This window comes from Lolium perenne, chromosome 2 (genome assembly GCF_019359855.2).
Source record: "Lolium perenne isolate Kyuss_39 chromosome 2, Kyuss_2.0, whole genome shotgun sequence".
NCBI classification, from domain to species: Eukaryota; Viridiplantae; Streptophyta; class Magnoliopsida; order Poales; family Poaceae; genus Lolium; species Lolium perenne.
In genome coordinates, this window is record NC_067245.2 from 309896124 (window position 1) to 309915551 (window position 19428).

Consider the following 19428-nt stretch of genomic DNA (forward strand, 5'->3'; position numbering starts at 1 on the left):
CATCAAGCTCTTTTTCTGGCGCCGTTGCCGGGGAGATCAAGACACGCTGCAAGGGGAGTCTCCCACTTCCAATCTCTTTACTTTGTTTGTGTCTTGCTTTACTTTATTTTATTTACTGCTTTGTTTGCTTTCTTATATCAAAAATACAAAAAATTAGTTACTTGCATTTACTTTATTTAGTTTGCTTAGTTTAGTTTTATTGCTAAAATGAGCAATCCTGCAATTGCATCTTTTTGTTTCTTGTTTTTATTTCACTAGTTAGGCATAATGGAAAACAACTGTGAGCTTTTTAATCTATTTCCTGAGTTAATACATGGATTGTTTGATGCGAAAATTAAAAAACCTATGGAACCTTATTTGCATGGTAGTAGCAATGTTATTAGCATGAACCCTTTGAACAATATTATTGCTAATGCTATGGAAGAATTTAAGCTTCGGGAAGCTGGTTTTGATGAGCATGATATTTTTAGTCCCCCAAGCATGGAGGAGGAAATTTACTTTGATGATACTTGCCTCCCAATTATGATGATAATAGTGATAGTGGTATTTTGGTGCTACCTACTATGGAGGATAAAGTTTATTATGATTATACTATGCCTCCTATATTTGATGATGAGAATAATAATGATAACTACTTTGTTGAATTTACCCCCACTACAATTAATAAGAATGACTATGCTTATGTTGGGAGTAGCAATTATTTTATGCGTGAGACTTATGATAAGAATGCTTTATGTGATAGTTATATTATTGAGTTTGTTCATGATGCTACTGGAAATTATTATGAGAGAGGAAAATATGGTTGTAGAAATTTTCATGTTACTAAAACACCTCTCTACATGCTGAAAATTTTGAAGTTACTTGTGTTTTATCTTCCTATGCTTGCCACTTTGTTCTTCATGAATTTGTTTATTTACAAGATTCCTTTTCATAGGAAGTGGGTTAGGCCTAAATTTGTTTTGAATTTGTTTTTTGATGCTCTCTTTTGCTTCAACTCTTATTTCTTGTGACCATCATTAAAATTACTGAGCCCATCTTAATGGCTATAAAGAAAGCACTTCTTGCAACATAACCCATGTTTTTATTTTGCTACTATTTTGTTGTGTCTAGGAAGTTGTTACTACTGTAGCAACCTCTCCTTATCTTTATTTTATTGCATTGTTGTGCCAAGTAAAATCTTTGATAGTAGAGTTGATACTAGATTTGGATTGCTGCGCAGAAACAGATTTCTTGCTGTCACAAATTTGAGTCGTCCTATCTGTAGGTAACTCAGAAAAATATGCCAATTTACGTGCGTGATCCTCAGATATGTACGCAACTTTCATTCAATTTGAGCATTTTCATCTGAGCAAGTTTAGTGCCCCAGAAAAATTCGTCATTACGTAATGTTCTGTTTTGACAGATTCTGCCTTTTATTTCGCATTGCCTGTTTTGCTATGTTTGATGGATTTCTTTGTTCCATTAACTTTCAGTAGCTTTGTGCAATGTTCAGAAGTGTTAAGAATGATTATGTCACCTCTGAACATGTAAATTTTTGATTATGTACTAGCCCTCTAATGAGTTTGTTTTGAGTTTGGTGTGGAGGAAGTTTTCAAGGATCAAGAGAGGAGGATGATACAATATGATCAAGGAGAGTGAAAAATCTAAGCTTGGGGATGCCCCCGTGGTTCATCCCTGCATATTTCAAGAAGACTCAAGCATCTAAGCTTGTGGATGCCCAAGGCATCCCCTTCTTCATCGACAAATTATCAGGTCACCTCTAGTGAAACTATATTTTTATTCGGCCACATCTTATGTGCTTTACTTGGAGCGTCCGTATGTTTTTATTTTTGTTTTGTTTGAATAAAATTGGATCCTAGGATTCATTATATGGGAGAGAGACACGCTCCGCTGTTGCATATGAACACATATGTTCTTAGCTTTATTCTTAATGTTCATGGCGAAGGTTGAAACTGCTTCGTTAATTGTTAAATGGTTGGAAACAGAAAATGCTACATGTGGTAATTGGTATAATGTCTTGAATAATCTGATACTTGGCAATTGTTGTACTCATATAGATCATGTTTAAGCTCTTGCATCATGTACTTTGCACCTATTAATGAAGAAATACTGTAGAGCTGTTGACATTTGGTTTGCATGATTGGTCTCTCTAGAGTCTAGATATTTTCTGGTGAGGGTTTGAACAACAAGGAAGACAGTGTAGAGTCTTATAATGCTTGCAATATGTTCTTATGTAAGTTTTTCTGTACCGGTTCATACTTGAGTTTGCTTCAAATAACCTTGCTAGCCTAAGCCTTGTATTGAGAGGGAATACTTCCCGTGCATCCAAAATCCTTGAGCCAAAAAATATGCCATTTGTGTCCACCATACCTACCTACTACATGGTATTTCTCTGCCATTCCAAGTAAATACTTCATGTGCTACCTTTAAACAATTCAAAATTTATTATCTCTTATTTGTGTCAATGTTTTATAGCTCATGAGGAAGTATGTGGTGTTTTATCTTTCAATCTTGTTGGGCAGCTTTCACTAATGGACTAGTGGCTTCATCCGCTTATCCAATAATTTTGCAAAAAGAGCTGGCAATGGGGTTCCCAGCCCCAATTTTATTAACCTTCTTAATAATTCTCTTCACATGTTTTGCTCTGATTCGTCAGTAAGCGACTTAATTTTGCAAATAGACACTCCTCCATGGTATGTGAAAGGTTGGAAGGCACCCGAGGATTCGGTTAGCCATGGCTTGAGAAAGCAAAGGTGGGGAGGAGTGTCTCCTAAATAAAACTAAATAAATAGACACTCCTTCATGGTATGTGATTGTTGGAAGGCACCCGAGGATTCGGTTAGCCATGGCTTGTGAAAGCAAAGGTTGGAAGGAGTGTCACCCAAAAATAAAAATAAACTACACTAAAGTACATGTGTAAAGAAAAGAGAAGAGGGATGATCTACCTTGGTGGTAGAGATAACGTCCTTCATGGGAGCCGCTCTTTGAAAGTCTGTTTGGCAAGGGGGTTAGAGTGCCCACTACCATTCGTTGACAACAACAAACACCTCTCAAAACTTTACTTTTATGCTCTCTTTATGATTTCAAAACTTGAAAAGCTCTAGCACATGATTTTATCCCTGCTTCCCTCTTTGAAGGGCCATTCTTCCACTTTTATGTTGAGTCAGTTTACCTATTTCTTTCTATCTTAGAAGCAAACACTTGTGTCAACCGTGTGCATTGATTTTTTACATACTTGCTTATTTGCATTCATCATATTACTTTTTGTTGACAATTATCCATGAGATATACATGTTGAAGTTGAAAGCAACTGCTGAAACTTATATCTTTCTTTGTGTTGCTTCAATGCTTTCTACTAAGAATTTATTGCTTTATGAGTTAACTCCTATGCAAGTCTTATTGATGCTTGTCTTGAAAGTACTATTTATGAAAAGTCTTTGCTATATGATTCAGTTGTTTATCCATTGTCTTTACCATTGCTTCGAATCACTTCATTCATCTCATATGCTTTACAATAGTATTGATCAAGATTATGATAGCATGTCACTTCAGAAATTATCCTTATTATCATTTACCTACTCGAGGGCGAGTAGGAACTAAGCTTGGGGATGCTTGATACGTCTCAAACGTATCTATAATTTCTTATGTTCCATGCTACTTTTATGATGATACTCACATGTTTTATACACACTTTATGTCATATTTATGCATTTTCCGGCACTAACCTATTGACAAGATGTCGAAGAGCCAGTTGTTGTTTTCTGCTGTTTTTGGTTTCAGAAATCCTACAAAGGAAATATTCTCGGAATTGGACGAAATTAACGCCCAGGGTCTTATATTTCCACGAAGCTTCCAGAAGACCGAGGGAGATACGAAGTGGGGCCACGAGGTGGCGACACACCAAGGCGGCGCGGCCTAGGGGGGCCCGCGCCGCCCTAGCGTGTGGGCCCCTCGTGACGCCTCCTGACCTGCCCTTCCGCCTATAAAAAGTCTTCGTCGAGAAAACCCCAATACCGAGAGCCACGATACGGAAAACCTTCCAGAGACGCCGCCGCCGCCAATCCCATCTCGGGGGATTCAGGAGATCGCCTCCGGCACCCTGCCGGAGAGGGGAATCATCTCCCGGAGGACTCTTCATCGCCATGATCGCCTCCGGATCGATGTGTGAGTAGTTCACCCCTGGACTATGGGTCCATAGCAGTAGCTAGATGGTTGTCTTCTCCTCTTGTGCTATCATATCAGATCTTGTGAGCTGCCTATCATGATCAAGATCATCTATTTGTAATGCTACATGTTGTGTTTGTTGGGATCCGATGAATATGGAATACTATGTTATGTTGATTATCAATCTATCATCTATGTGTTGTTTATGATCTTGCATGCTCTCCGTTGCTAGTAGAGGCTCTGGCCAAGTTGATACTTGTAACTCCAAGAGGGAGTATTTATGCTCGATAGTGGGTTCATGCCTCCATTAAATCTGGGACACTGACAGAAAGTTCTAAGGTTGTGGATGTGATGTTGCCACTAGGGATAAAACATCAAAGCTTTGTCTAAGGATATTTGTGTTGATTACATTACGCACCATACTTAATGCAATTGTCTGTTGTTTGCAACTTAATACTGGAAGGGGTGCGGATGCTAACCCGAAGGTGGACTTTTTAGGCATAGATGCATGCTGGATAGCGGTCTATGTACTTTGTCGTAATGCCCAATTGAATCTCACTTTACTCATCATGATATGTATGTGCATTGTTATGCCCTCTCTATTTGTCAATTGCCCAGCTGTAATTTGTTCACCCAACATGCTATTTCTTATCGGAGAGACACCTCTAGTGAACTGTGGGACCCCGGTCCAATTCTTTACATCTGAATACAATCTACCGCAAACATTGTTCTTTACTGTTTTTCGCATACAAACATCATCTTTCACACCATACATTTAATACTTTGTTTACAGCAAGCCGGTGAGATTGACAACCTCACTGTTAAGTTGGGGCAAAGTATTTGGATTGTGTTGTGCAGGTTCCACGTTGGCGCCGGAATCCCTGGTGTTGCGCCGCACTACACTCCGTCACCAACAACCTTCACGTGCTCCTTGACTCCTACTGGTTCGATAACCGTGGTTTCTTACTGAGGGAAAACTTGCTGCAGTACGCATCACACCTTCCTCTTGGGGTTCCCAACGGGCGTGTGCTTTACACGTCATCACTGCGCACGCTCGCGGAAGCCGAGACGCGCCATTAACACGACGCTGCAAAGGCTGCACAGCGCCGCTTGTAAGTAATACCGCGGAAGACGAAGCAGTTGTGCCCCTGCCAGGCGGGCCCGTGCGAGGACCGAGCGGACACTTTGCGCGTCCGCAGAGACGCAAACCTGGCACATATTTGGGCCAGGTTCGCGTCTCCGCGGACAGTCCGGTCACTCTGCGTCACCCTGCTGGAGGTGATGCCAGACGCATTTTCGGTCACGGCGGACACAAACGGTCGCTGCTAGAGATGCCCTAAACAGCGTGGCCAAAGTTGACACGTGGCCCATTTGCAACGCGCAACACGTTCTGCGGCCTCCCCACTCAACCCAAAATGAGATCCGGGCTACCAAACGTGTCTTAAGGAATCGGTTAGGTACCGGTTAGGAAAGTAAATCAAAATTTTACTCCTCTCTAAATGATTATAAGCGATGGTTAGAGATGCTATAACAATACTCATACTAACATCTAAAGGTATAATAGATGCCCCCCATAGGGGGTCTCACAGAGATTAACGATTCTGGACCATTGGATGTTGTCAGCAATGTCATATGGGGAATCTCGTCCGTTTATTTAGGCCAGCAGCGCGTCCAGTGGTTAGTCGCGTGCGTGCGTGAGCCGATTTCCCACACTAGACAAAGCCATGAAACATCGATACTTTACCCGCCTGCAACTTCACGTGGGTCCCACATATGGCCGGGTCCGCTCGTCAGTCGCTGGGTTGGTTTTTGGGCTGGTCGCGCGTCGCTTCGGGGCATGGAAAATATCTTCTCTCCGCAGGGTAGGTTGGGGTTTCCGTCGCTCTCCAGTCTCCACCCAATCCCCACCCCACGGTCTCCCCAATCGCTGCGTCTCCCAGCTTCCTCAACGCTTCATTGTGCAAAAGCCTTCCGGCGCTTAGGGTTCGTCCATGGCCGCTTGCTTGGAGGCGTGGGGCTGGTCCGCGAGGGAGATGGACCAGTGAAGAAGGCGTTGGGGTTATGGTGGGTGGCTAGCAGCGAGGGCGGGGGTGGCCGGCGAGCTGCGAGGCGGCGAGGGCGGGGGTGGCCGGCGACCTGCGAGGCGGCGAGGGCAGGGTGGCCGGTGAGCTGCGAGGCGGCGAGGGCAGGGTGGCGCTCCTTTGCTCCTCACTTTTTCACCGGCAGCAACGAGCGCCCGACCTCTTTGTCCGTGGACTTCTTTCCGGTATTTTCATGTTTCTCTTCCTGGCCGTGTTTCTAGAAACAGATAGAGTGCGGGCTTTTTGATTCTTTTGTTTCTTCCCCGGACATGCTTTTGCCCATGAAATTTTGCCTCTTCTTGTTTCTCTTCTTGGCTGGGCTTTTGGAGACAAAGTGTTCTATTTAGATCTGGTTGTTATTTGACTTTTTTTAGATTCTTCTTCTCAGCCATATTTTGGTAATCGTTCCCTCTTACCCTTGACTTGATTTCTTTTGGATTTGTGCTCCGTCTTTCCAGGTCGTCGCCTGGGATTGTCGCATCAGGTGGCCGCCTTCCTCTTGCATTCACCGAGCGAGCAAAAGCAGCGGTCATGGGCGGGCGGTTGAGCAGGCGTGCGAGCAGCTGCAGGGCGCCATGTGTGTGGCGGCTGATGCGGGAAATGGAGCAGGCGGAGGGAGGACGAGGATTTGACGGCCGGCTGGAGGCCATGGTGGACCCGTACAACGACGGAAGGGCTATGGGCGAGCGGTTGAGAGGGGGCGCCAGAAACTGCAGGGCTACGGAAGGGAAGCTGCAAAGGATGCAAGCACCATTTTATTCCACAACTTTATTTAGTACGCATCAAGCTTACCTGCAAAGGTAACCTCCCGATTTTATCCCCTCGGCTGTGTCCAGACAAGTATTGTTTGCCAAAGTAGATTTGCAGTGAGAATCTGCTAAAGAAAGGAGAAAAGAGCAGGCTAGCCTCGATAATGTATCTAGGTAGGCAGCTAGAGCCTGATGTATGAAATAGGAATTAGCCTGACAGCATCTCCGCAGGTGGAGAGAGAGAGCACAAAGGTTTTTTTTGGTGGTGGCAAATTATCAGGTCATGGAAGTAGTGGAGTTTATCTAAAAATTAAGATGAATGAGTATTTAGAAATGTACTGAAAATTTTAATGGCTCCTGATATTTCTTTTCTTTTTCTCAGGCAATATATTAACACATGATAATTTTGCTGGACCCAGTTTAACGTTAGTCCATTCTGATATTTTGGTCAGGTCTGAATCCAGTGGGCATGGCTATCGCCGTCGTCAGTTCTCCTTGTCTTTAGGTCAAAAGTTCGGCTCTGAAGATTGATTACAATTTGATTATTTCCCTATTTTTCGTATTTGATTGCATGATATATATATATGTGCGATGACATGAAGATTAAATCCTTTAGTGGCATATGAGTGTATTAAAAGGATCGAGAATTGGATCAGCCTAACTGATACTGAGAGTGACACCATTGTGGAAGATGACCCGATGTGGTTGTTATTTTTTTTTCCTTGAATGATTCATATAGGCTGCCATGTGAGAGCTGATTCATGTGGTGTCTAGCTAGCCAGCATAGAACAATTCTATTAGAATGTTGTAAAAATAGATAAGGTGGTAATTAAATTTGGACCTAATGATATTTTCTTATTTCATTTTGAATATCCAAACAAGTTGTTTTCATATGAAACCCATTGACATGCTAGCCCAGTGCAGGAGTAATACCACACACCAAATTTTTTTTTCTGATTTATGATTTACTATATATTACATCTCTAGACACTCCATGTAGGCATCTTGTTTTCTTATTCTTTTGTTTTACGATAAGCTGGTGGATTGTATACGCCGAACCATTTGTGTATGAAAATGCAGAGTTGCTTTCAAGATACTCGACTAGGATCTCTAATGAGGTGCAGCCTTTCCTCTCTGCCTGATCATGTATTTTGCATTTATGTTTGTTGCCAGTTTGTCCCTTGCTTGAGGCTTTACTACTGCAATGTCTCTTTTACTTATCTACAGTTCGTGTCTGCCCGCTGCTCTCTCTCCAAAATCTCGCTCCACTGCGCCGTGGTACAATAGGAGACCGGCGGCGGGGATGACCACCCAGGGAAGCGAGAGACTGATGCAAGACGCATGATAGGTTGTGTTCTTTTCTTCTTTGTCAACTGATAATTCCTCCGGATAATTATGCACTCTTCATTTAATGCTTGCTTATCATCGATGTTTACAAATGTGTACAAAATAAATTTTTGCATGAACTCCACGGGATCGTGCGCCAAGGAACCGTGTGGCAGCTGTGCCGGTGGCAAGCGCCCGAGTGATGTTGGCGGCTGGACGCAGCAGCGGTGGCCTCCGCAAGTGCCGGGAAATGGCTTGACAAGGTAGCGGCGGCTGCAACATGTTTTTTCCGCAGGACTTGACATGCTCTGCACAATTCCAGTTTTTCCAATTTAGTTGAACATAGATGTTCATCCTTACACTCTTCCCATGTCAGGTGATGTGCTTCACTGGTCGCTGGCTTGTTGCTCTTCCTAGCCATAAGTTAATCCCATGATCATGTATGAAAATTCAGAGGTTGATGTAGAGAATTTTCTTGCTGAAAAATGCTCAGTCTATTATATCTTGAGAAGCAACATTATTCATTGCCTCCAAATGATGTCCTATAGCGTCTCTATTCCCTTACTCAGGTATCATCTTCCCTCTTCATTTTTCGACGTAGGTGATGCAGCGTTCATTGAGGATAATAATTGACGGAATAGGACCAGTGAACTTGTTCCCTTTGCAATGACCTGATACAGAAAAGTACACAGCTCATCATATTAGTGCTGATTCTCTGTAGTATTCAGTCTACTAATAGCTATTCTTTTCCGAAATTTAATTGGAGTTATATTACCCCTCTCACAGTTATGTGACTAGAGTTTACAATATAGTCTGTTAGGGAGGTACATGGGAAACACTCACTTCGCTGCTGCTCTGCCTCTGCATCCTCTTCGACGTTCAATATGAGGATCATGTGATATCTGCTTCCACATTGAGCCAGGGTGAGCAAGTGCCTGCCACTTTCTTCCACTACTCTCTTGTGATTTAATACCGACATATGAGTTTCATGTGCAAGTTATATTAGCTATATCCATATCATGGCATAATTACTTGCTAATCCAAGATTTACAGTTTTTTGATTTTATACGAGGTTGAGAAGATATGTAACATGTATTGAGGTATGCATGATCCTTTTACATTCATTCTTCTACTTTGATTTGGTGTATGACCTTTCTTCGAGCATGGTGGCATTGTTGTCGCCTAACAGAGTGGTTGAATGTGTATCTAGGCGACCGTATTTGTTTCTACAGGTAAAGATGATCCAAATTAAATGGAGTATTCAAGCACAAAAAGTAAAATAAATACTGCACAAAACCATTGATCTCACTCGGTAGTGTTTCTAATCTTGATCTCTCTTGTGTATGACCCTTTCTTGGCGTCGTTCTTTCATATAAAATAAACTTGAAACTTTTGTCATTCAAGGTGATTTTTGAAAGAAATCTTCCTCATGATATACCCTGAATTGGTCCTGAATTAGACTTATTTTGTTTGTAACTCCAGTAATCTTCATTTAGCACCTTTCTGTACTTGCATGAGGATTGCTATAAATTTTCGGGGAAGCATAACATATACAAAATGTTTTTGTAAACCTGCGAGCTGGGAGATGTGAAGAACAGAAAATGTCAATCCAAGAAGGGTTATCCTCCCAATTACTTTTCTGATACACGAAGTTACCAGCGGTGATTTCATTTCCTATTTGTGTCGGTAGTCAACTGAGGTTACTAGGGTTCTAATCAGTGTTCTTTCTTAATTATGATTGCAGTTAAAGGAAGCCCACTCAGGTTATTGATAGGAGAGAGGAAAATACGCAAACATCTATCTTTTCATTTCAAATAGAACCGCAGAAACACTATACATCAGATGATTGTCCAGTTACGACTCCAGATGGTCTAGATTTCTTTAAATCAAGGAAGCTGTAGATGGCTTCTAAAATTTAAGATGCAGATGTTGGATTTCTGTAAACCAAGGTTAGTGATGGCATGGCTTCAGTTTCAGCTCTGGTATATGTTTCATTGTCGTGACAACTAAGTGGTTCTAGCAAATTTTTTAGAGAAAGAACATGCAGAAAACATTTTCTCACATTTTCGTTGAGGTAAATCACAAATGGATACATGATTACGTGACAAAGCACACACAGTTCACTCATCTGAGGAAGCTTGATGGCCTTCCCTTGTTCTGTTCTAATGAGCCGCTTTATGGTTTCTCAGTTTGAACACAATACTTTGTTAGAAAAGGTAATGGATGGTTTTTACTAAACCAGTTGCATTATAGCTCTCACATTAGGACTAAAATATTTCATGAATTTTTTATTAACTGTTCAGTGGCTAACCCTGTGTTTCTAAGTTTGAAATTGAGTTATAACATACTCTTGTTTTTGTGACTATTAAAGTGAAATAGTAGAGGCACTAGATCATTTGCTTTGAGGTTGTGATGGTTTGTTGAAGAACATTTTCTTTGTACTCTTTGTTTTCTCAAAAAAAAATTAAGCCATATAAGTACTGAGGTGAAATTTGTTGCTTGCAGAGCTTATATAGTGGTAGACCCATGTCACTTGAATTGATATTGGTGGATACAGATATAGCTGGCCCAATTCACCATTCCTTTTGTCGTACTTCAGGATGTAACCTTATTTTGACTTATATTGAATCGTTAGTTTCAAACGAGAGCAAGGTACATAAAGCCATAAAGGAGCTCAAGATGTTCTTATTCACATGAAGTTAATATTTATTCCATTCAGATTCTTCCTTTTACCTGTTTTTGATCATGGACTAGGTCCTCTTTGACAATGAGTTAATCTTGGAATCCATGTTTACATATTGGATAGTCTATTGCCATTTTTTTCATTCCTTTAATTAGGTTTCATGAATGCGAGGCATAGACAACAAATAGTTGATTCGCATAACATAGTAAAACTAAGAACACTGTCATGTTTAGAGGAAAGGCTACTTGTCTTTTTTTATCATCTACATGTATTCATTTTTGTTCGTCACATATCTTTTGGTACTATGCAGTACAGTGATTAAATAGACATGGATGTGGGTGATAGTTTCAGCGATGTAGGAGCTAGGCCGGTCACCGTCGTCTCCCAAGACACCACTCACACCTTGCCACCGCAATCTCCTGCTTAACCACGAGGTCATGCCCGAAGATTTTCGCTAAGGCCCTACCTTGCTGAACTATGCCGATGTCACGCGGCCACTTATTTTTGGGTTGCCCTTGCCCTGCTCTGTCTGATGTAGTGATGGTTTAAGCCATGGCTGCATGCTTCTCTACAAGGGATATATACGGTGAACATGTCCAGAGTGTTCTTACACTTTTCATAGTTAACTTCTTTAGCAACAACTTTTTTTATATACCTCTGTAAAATGGTGATTTGGAGCTTATTTCAAATAATGAATATTGAAAACTTTGTTCAGGACATGAAATATTTGGAAAAATCTATACCATAGTTCTAAGAGTTTACTCTACAGGCCTGTTTTTCCCATCTATATTTGGAAAAATATATATTTGTGAAGTATCGGGCTTAAGCCGGCATCTCCATCACTACTATATTTGGGAACAATCACAAGATACAGTTGGCTGATGATTATATATTTATATTTTTCCTCTCTGATTTGGATACATCTAGATAAGTTTACTACCTTTATTCTCAGGCTAACCATGCTTTCTATCAATGAAATTTCCAGAGATTGCTTCCTTTCATGGATGATGTCCTCGAGAAAATTTACTATTGCAGTATGTTCCCTGATTCTTAGTATGTACACAAATAAGATTAGTCTACGAGTTTGTCATACACAAATTTATCTATTTTTAGCAGGGTAAAACAATTAAACCACCCTATGCATCTTGCATGTCTAGAAATGAATTATTTGAAGGAGCTTTTTAAAATGGTATATTGTTGTTAATGCATTTTTTACATGAATATTATTCTAATTTAGTATTCGTATTGTCAAATACATGATAATAAAGCCCTTCTTGCGCCCAGTAAAGCACCATTTATGGAGGGTGCCGAAAAAAGAGTAGAACGGGAAGGAATCTCCTCAAGTCAAATGAATTACCATTTTGTTAATAAAGCACCCCATGCGCCCATTGTTCTCGAATCTCATACCTGATTGTTTGAACTGAAATTGAAAATTTGATGTATTGTAATGTCAGATCAAATTGCCGCCATCAACACCTATGTTCCAATGCATTTGGTGGTTCAGTTTTTTAGTCTTCCACTGCAGTACTCTTTTTAATATTGGTGTGTTAGATTTGAATTTGTTTTGATTTTCAGCCGCACACGTTGAAGAGTTACCTGTCCAGGTCCTGCTTGCTGGCATCTCCGGCTATCGCCGGAGCTTTGGCGGTCTCATCACCACATGTTTTACTTGCTACAGTTTGTGCTAGCTTTTCTCATTTTTATTTATGTGTATACATATTAATATTTGCTCAAGAGGAACTTGTAGAACTCCGCTCTCTCTTGTTAGTAGCTTGCAACATCAATAATCTGAATTTTCAGCCATACTATTTTATCTCATGATGTTGCATGTTTTAGATTCAGGAAAACAAGTTGACTGTGTTTTAGTTTTTTTGAGAGGTCGATCAAAACGTTAGTGTGTATATCAGGTGAGCTTCTGAGAGAGATCAAAACGTTAGCGCGTATACTAGGTGAAGTTTATTACAACATAAGTGCATTGCACATAGCGCAACTGTCCTCTTACTTCATAGATTGGGTATGTATTCCAATTTATTGAGCAGGTATTAGGTGGATTCTATCTGTACATATGTAAAAGAAACCATCAGTTGTACTTATTGTTTGTTAAATTTTTCTTCATGGCTGTAAGATTTTTTTTTTGCCCATGGTGTTGCTTGGGACTTTGGGTGCTCAGAGCAGCCCGTTCACTTGAGTCTTGCATAATAAAGTGTATACTAGGTCAGATGCTAACTAAGTAAATGCGCCATCATAACTTGTGGTGTCTATATATGTTTTGGGTTTGCAATTTATGAAGTTCCAGGGGTTACACATGACTTGTAATAGAACACCAAATACTCAGGTTCATATGCAACTTTATTTCGGCAAAAGGCTGATTCATTTACTCCACTCTTGGTGTATATGATTCTTTCTCTTGGTTTTGATTTGTACGGAAGCAAAAGGCATAGATCTCATGTTTTTTACAATACTGTGGTTGCACATTGCCACTAACCTCCTCAGCTATTTGGATCTAATTATATATTTATATGTTTGTTTTCTGCTACAACTTCTGAACTACGCAATGGTTTTACCCATGTAACTGTCCATGTTATTGTTCGCCTATTCTGTAGTTTCGTGTATCCGATCCTAATTTGAACCTAGAGATATCGTTTTGTTAAACTAAGAAATGTACTATTATGCTGGCAGTTAATTTTTATTGCTATTATGTAAAAAGTGTATATCGACATGAGTTTCACGGGATCGTGCGCCAAGGCGCACATTTAAATCTAGTATACCTATTTGTAGGGAGGTCTTACTGTATTTGTCGTCATTTGAAAGCTATATTTTTTAGGTCTATCTTCCCTACAACAGATTTATGAAAAGAAGAGAAAAGATTTCGAGCTCTTTATTGAACTCTGAAGGGAAACAAAGAGACAAAGATTCGGGATCACCTTGGTTTTGCATGTTCGCTATGTCCTGAAATGCAGTGATGTTTGAATTGGAAAATACGATCCTCTCTAAAAATTATACTAGTATTACTCAATTTAGAAAATTGTCGCCTGAGAATGTAGAAAACCTTCGGCACGAACGGTGGGGGCCGTGTCTCCTTGTCTCCCGCGCTGGTTGGAGGCAGGGGCGGCGTGTCCAAGAGAGCGGAGGTAGGGGCCGTGGCAACACCGGTGTCTCCTACCAGCGCATGGCTGCGCGACGGGTCTCCTCGTAGGGTGGCGAAGTCTCCCTGCATCGTGTGGCCAAAAGGTCGTGGCTGGGTGACAGCGTCTCATTGGAGGGCAATGACGCTTCCTCGCAAGGCATAGATACGGTTAGCCGGCAGTGCTGTATGCGATGATTAGGGAGCTGTATTTACCTCCATTCCATATTATAATTAAGTCATTTTAGCAAGCTAATTTAATTTGCTAAAACGGCTTATCATTTGGAACAGGGTGATATTTAGCAACCAATTTAGCGGGGATGACTGGTTTAGCGCTGACTGACTGGTGTTTTATCGAGTAAGAGCATGTCTAGTCGCATCCCAAATGACGTCCGGGTCCGGCAAAAGCGTCGGATTGGTTGTTTGGAGACGTCCGGACCAAAGCTGCGTTTGGGAGGGCTCCTGTTCCTAGCCGCGTCCTCCAAAGGTGGCCTCCAAACAAAAAACAAGTGTAAAAGTCGTGTCCGACGTTCCTGATAGGACCTCTGTACATAGGAGATGGGTTGTGGGCGCCGGGAAATATTTGGGGCACGTCCAGATCGAAGCGGCCTTTGGAGCGCGCGACTGGGAGAGCTTAAGGGCATCTCCAACGGGGCGACGCAAACGGACGTTAGGCGACCGTTTGCGTCCGCGGTGAACGGAAATGCGTCTGGGTCCTGCTCCAGCGGCCCGACGCAAAGTGATCGGGCCGTCCGCGGCGACGCAAAGTGATCGGGCCGTCCGCGTCTCCGCGGACGCAAACCTGGACCAAGCATGCGCTAGGTTTGCGTCTCCGCGGACGCTGCGCGGACACAACAAGTGACCGCGTTGGTTGCATCCGGGCCCGCTAGGTAGTGACTAGATAAGCAAAATATTCCTTGATTACTATTGATTGGCCAAAAAGATCATCTTTAAAGAGATGGTTAGTCGAGTTAACCTAAAACTACAACGGTCGTACCTACTCGCTGTCGCGCGGCCTACCACGGTCGGGTTACTCGCAGTCGCCCTGCTGATGTCTACGCATGCTTCTATTCCTGTAGACAGTGTTGGGCCTCCAAGAGCAGAGGTTTGTAGAACAGCAGCAAGTTTCCCTTAAGTGAATCACCCAAGATTTATCGAACTCAGGGAGGTAAAGGTCAAAGATATCCCTCTCAAGCAACCCTGTAATTGCGATACAAGAAGTCTTTTGTGTCCCCAACACACCTAATACACTTGTCAGATGTATAGGCGCACTAGTTCGGCGAAGAGATAGTAAAATGCAAGTGATATGGATGAATATGAGTGGTAATAACAATCTGAAATAAAGATGGCAGCAAGCAAACATGTAGCAGAACTTGTTGGAAACGGTGTTTCAATGCTTAGAAATAAGGTCTAGTGATCATACTTTCACTAGTGGATACTCTCAACAATGATCACATAGATAAATAACTTCTCTTCACTTGTGCTACTTTCTCACACTCTCTTGTTGGATAACAAAAACCATTCATTGTGTAGGGTTATAAAAGCACACCTCAAGTCGGAGTAAACAAGCTCCACAACATCCGGAGTTCATATTTAAGTAACCTCTAGAGTGCATAATAGACCGTTGCAATTTAGACCGAGTACTAACATAGCATACACACTGTCAACAATAGCTATGAAAGGGGGAATAGATCACATCAATGCTATCACAGTAATAGTCAACTTCATAATCTACAAGAGATTACAATCATAACCTACGCCAAGTACTACATGATGCACACACTGTCAACATTACATCATGGAGGAGGAATAGACTACTTTAATAACATCACTAGAGTAGCACATAGATTAATAGTGATACAAAGCTCATGATCACATAAAGATCACACCATGGGAGAGAGAGATGAACCACATAGCTACCGGTAGAGCCCTCAGCCCCGGGGGAGAATTACTCCCTCCTCATCATAGGAGACAGCAATGGCGATGAAGATGGCGGTGGTGTCGATGGAGGTGACTCTGGGGGCAATTCCCCGTCCCGGTGGCGTGCCGGAACAGAGACTTCTGTCCCCCGACACGGAGTTTCGCGATGGCGGCGGCGTCCCTGGAGTCTTTCTGGAGTTTCGTCAATCGGTATCGAAGTTTTAGGTCACGAGGGGTTAAATAGGCGAAGAGGCGGAGTCGGAAGGGCACCAGGGCGCCCTCCCCACCTGGTGGTGCGGCCAGGCTTGGGCCCGCGCCCAGGTATGGTGTGGGGCCCCCTGGCCCATCTTCGTCTCCCCTTCGGACTTCTGGAACCTTCCCGGTGAAATAAGCTATTTGGTCTTTGTTTCGTCGAATTCCGAGAATATTGCCCGAACAGCCTTTCTGGAACAAAAAAAACAGAAAACAGGAACTGGCACTGTGGCATCTTGTTAATAGGTTAGTTCCGGAAAATGCAAAATAATGACATAAAGTGTGTATAAAACATATGAGTATCATCATAAAAGTTGCATGGAACATAAGAAATTATAGATACGTTTGAGACGTATCAAGCATCCCCAAGCTTAGTTCCTACTCGCCCTCGAGTCGGTAAACGATAAAAAGAATAATTTCTGTAGTGACATGCTACTATCATAATCTTGATCATACTATTGTAAAGCATATGAGATGAATGAAGTGATTCGAAGCAATGGTAAAGACAATGGATAAACAACTGAATCATATAGCAAAGACTTTTCATAAATAGTACTTTCAAGACAAGCATCAAAAAGTCTTGCATAAGCGTTAACTCATAAAGCAATAAATTCTTAATAAGAGGTTTTGAAGCAACACAAAGGAAGATATAAGTTTCAGCAGTTGCTTTCAACTTCAACATGTATATCTCATGGATAATTGTCAACACAAAGTAATATGATGAATGCAAATAATCAAATATGTAGGAATCAATGCACACAGTTGACACAAGTGTTTGCTTCTAAGATAGAAAGAAGTAGGTAAACTGACTCAACATAAAAGTAAAAGAAAGGCCCTTCGCAGAGGGAAGCATGGATTGCTATATTTGTGCTAGAGCTTTTATTTTGAAAACATAGAAACAATTTTGTCAACGGTAGTAATAATTCATATGTGTTATGCATAAGACATCCTATAAGTCGCAAGCCTCATGCATAGTATACCAATAGTGCCCGCACCTTGTCCTAATTAGCTTGGATTTGCATGGATTATCATTGCATAGCATATGTTTCAACCAAGTGTCACAAAGGGGTACCTCTATGTCGCCTGTACAAAGATCCAAGGAGATAGATCGCATTTGATTTCTCGTTTTTTATAGATCTCAACTTGAGGACATCCATACCGGGACAACATAGAAAACAGATAATGGACTCCTCTTTAATGCATAAGCATTCAACGACAGATAATATTCTCATAAGAGATTGAGGATTAATGTCCAAACTGAAACTTCCACCATGATACATGGCTTCGGTTAGCGGCCCAATGTTCTTCTTTAACAATATACATACTCAAACCATTTAATCATGATAAATCACCCTTACTTCAGACAAGACGAACATGCATAGCAACTCACATGATATTCAACAAAAGTGTAATAGTTGATGGCGTCCCCAGAAACATGGTTACCACTCAACAAGCAACTTATAAGAAATAAGATACATAAGCGACATATTCATCACCACAATAGTTTTTAAGGCTATTTTTCCATGAGCTATATATTGCAAAGACAAGGAATGAAATTTTAAAGGTAGCACGCAAGCAATTTACTTTGGAATGGCAGAGAAATACCACATAGTAGGTATTTATGGTGGACACAATTGGCATAAGTTTTGGCTCAAGGTTTTAGATGCACGAGAAGAATTCCCTCTCAGTACAAGGCTTTGGCTAGCAAGGTTGTTTGAAGCAAACACAAGTATAAACCGGTACAACAAAACTTACATAAGAACATATTGCAAGCATGATAAGACTCTACACTGTCTTCCTTGTTGTTCAAACACTTCACCAGAAAATATCTAGACTTTAGAGAGACCAATCATGCAAACCAAATTTCAACAAGTTCTACAGTAGTTCTCCACTAATAGGTGCAATCTACATGATGCAAGAGCTTAAACATGATCTATTTGAGAAAAACAATTGCCAAGTATCAAATTATTCAAGACCATATACCAATTACCACATGAAGCATTTTCTGTTTCCAACCAAATAGCAATAAATGCAGCAGCTTTCAACTTTTGCCATGAACATTAAAAGTGAAACGAAGAACACAAGTGTTCAAATGAAAAAGCGGAGCGTGTCTCTCTCCCACACAAGGATTGCTAGGATCCAATTTATTCAGAGAATGAAAATAACAAAACAAAAATAAAAGCACACAGACGCTCCAAGTAAAGCACATAAGATGTGACGGAATAAAAATATAGTTTCACTAGAGGTGACCTGATAAGTTGTCGATGAAGAAGGGGATGCCTTGGGCATCCCCAAGCTTAGATGCTTGAGTCTTCTTGAAATATGCAGGGATGAACCACGGGGGCATCCCCAAGCTTAGAGTTTTCACTCTCCTTGATCATATTGTATCATCCTCCTCTCTTGATCCTTGAAAACTTCCTCCACACCAAACTTAAAACAAACTCATTAGAGGGTTAGTGCATAATCAAAAATTCACATATTCAGAGGTGACATAATCATTCATAACACTTCTGGACATTGCACAAAGCTACTGAAAGTTAATGGAACAAAGAAATCCATCTAACATAGCAAAACAAGCAATGTGAAATAAAAAGGCAGAATTTGTCAAAACAGAACAGTACGTAAAGACGATTTTTTTAGCGGCACTTAACTTGCTCAGATGAAAACGCTCAAATTGAATGAAAGTTGCATACATATCTGAGGATCATTCACGTAAATTGGGAGATTTTTCTGAATTACCTACAGAAGGGGCTACTCAAATTCGTGACAGCAAAACATTTGTTTCTGCGCAGTAATCCAAATCTAGTATCAACCTTACTATCAAAGACTTTACTTGGCATAACAATGCAATAAAGTAAAGATAAGGAGAGGTTTCTACAGTAGTAACAACTTCCAAGACACAAAAAAACAGTAGCAAAAATAAAAAAATGGGTTATCTCCCAAGAAGTGCTTTCTTTATAGCCATTAAGATGGGCCCAGTAATTTTAATGATGCTCACATAAGGATGAGAGTTGAAGAAAAGAGAGCATCAAAAAGCAAGTATGAAACAAATTTAAGCCTAACCCACTTCCTATGAAAAGGAATCTTGTACACAAATAAATTCGTGAAGAACAAAGTGACAAGCATAGG

General features: G+C 41.1%; 1 long non-coding RNA gene and 1 pseudogene across 3 annotated transcripts; both read left to right on the forward strand.

The window, feature by feature from the left end:
• LOC127336865 (disease resistance protein Pik-2-like) overlaps positions 1–19428 on the forward strand; it is a 116041-nt pseudogene that overhangs the window by 50784 nt on the left and 45829 nt on the right.
• Positions 6089–13380, forward strand: LOC127336866 (uncharacterized). Of its 3 annotated transcripts, none has more exons than XR_011752814.1 (6): positions 6089–6430; positions 6704–7045; positions 7447–8583; positions 8697–9243; positions 9374–12037; positions 12579–13380. It is a non-coding gene; the product is annotated as an uncharacterized lncRNA (long non-coding RNA). The 3 variants fall into 3 exon arrangements; XR_011752813.1 differs by having other exon boundaries at positions 8697–8889; positions 9141–9243; positions 9374–13380; XR_011752812.1 differs by having other exon boundaries at positions 9374–13380.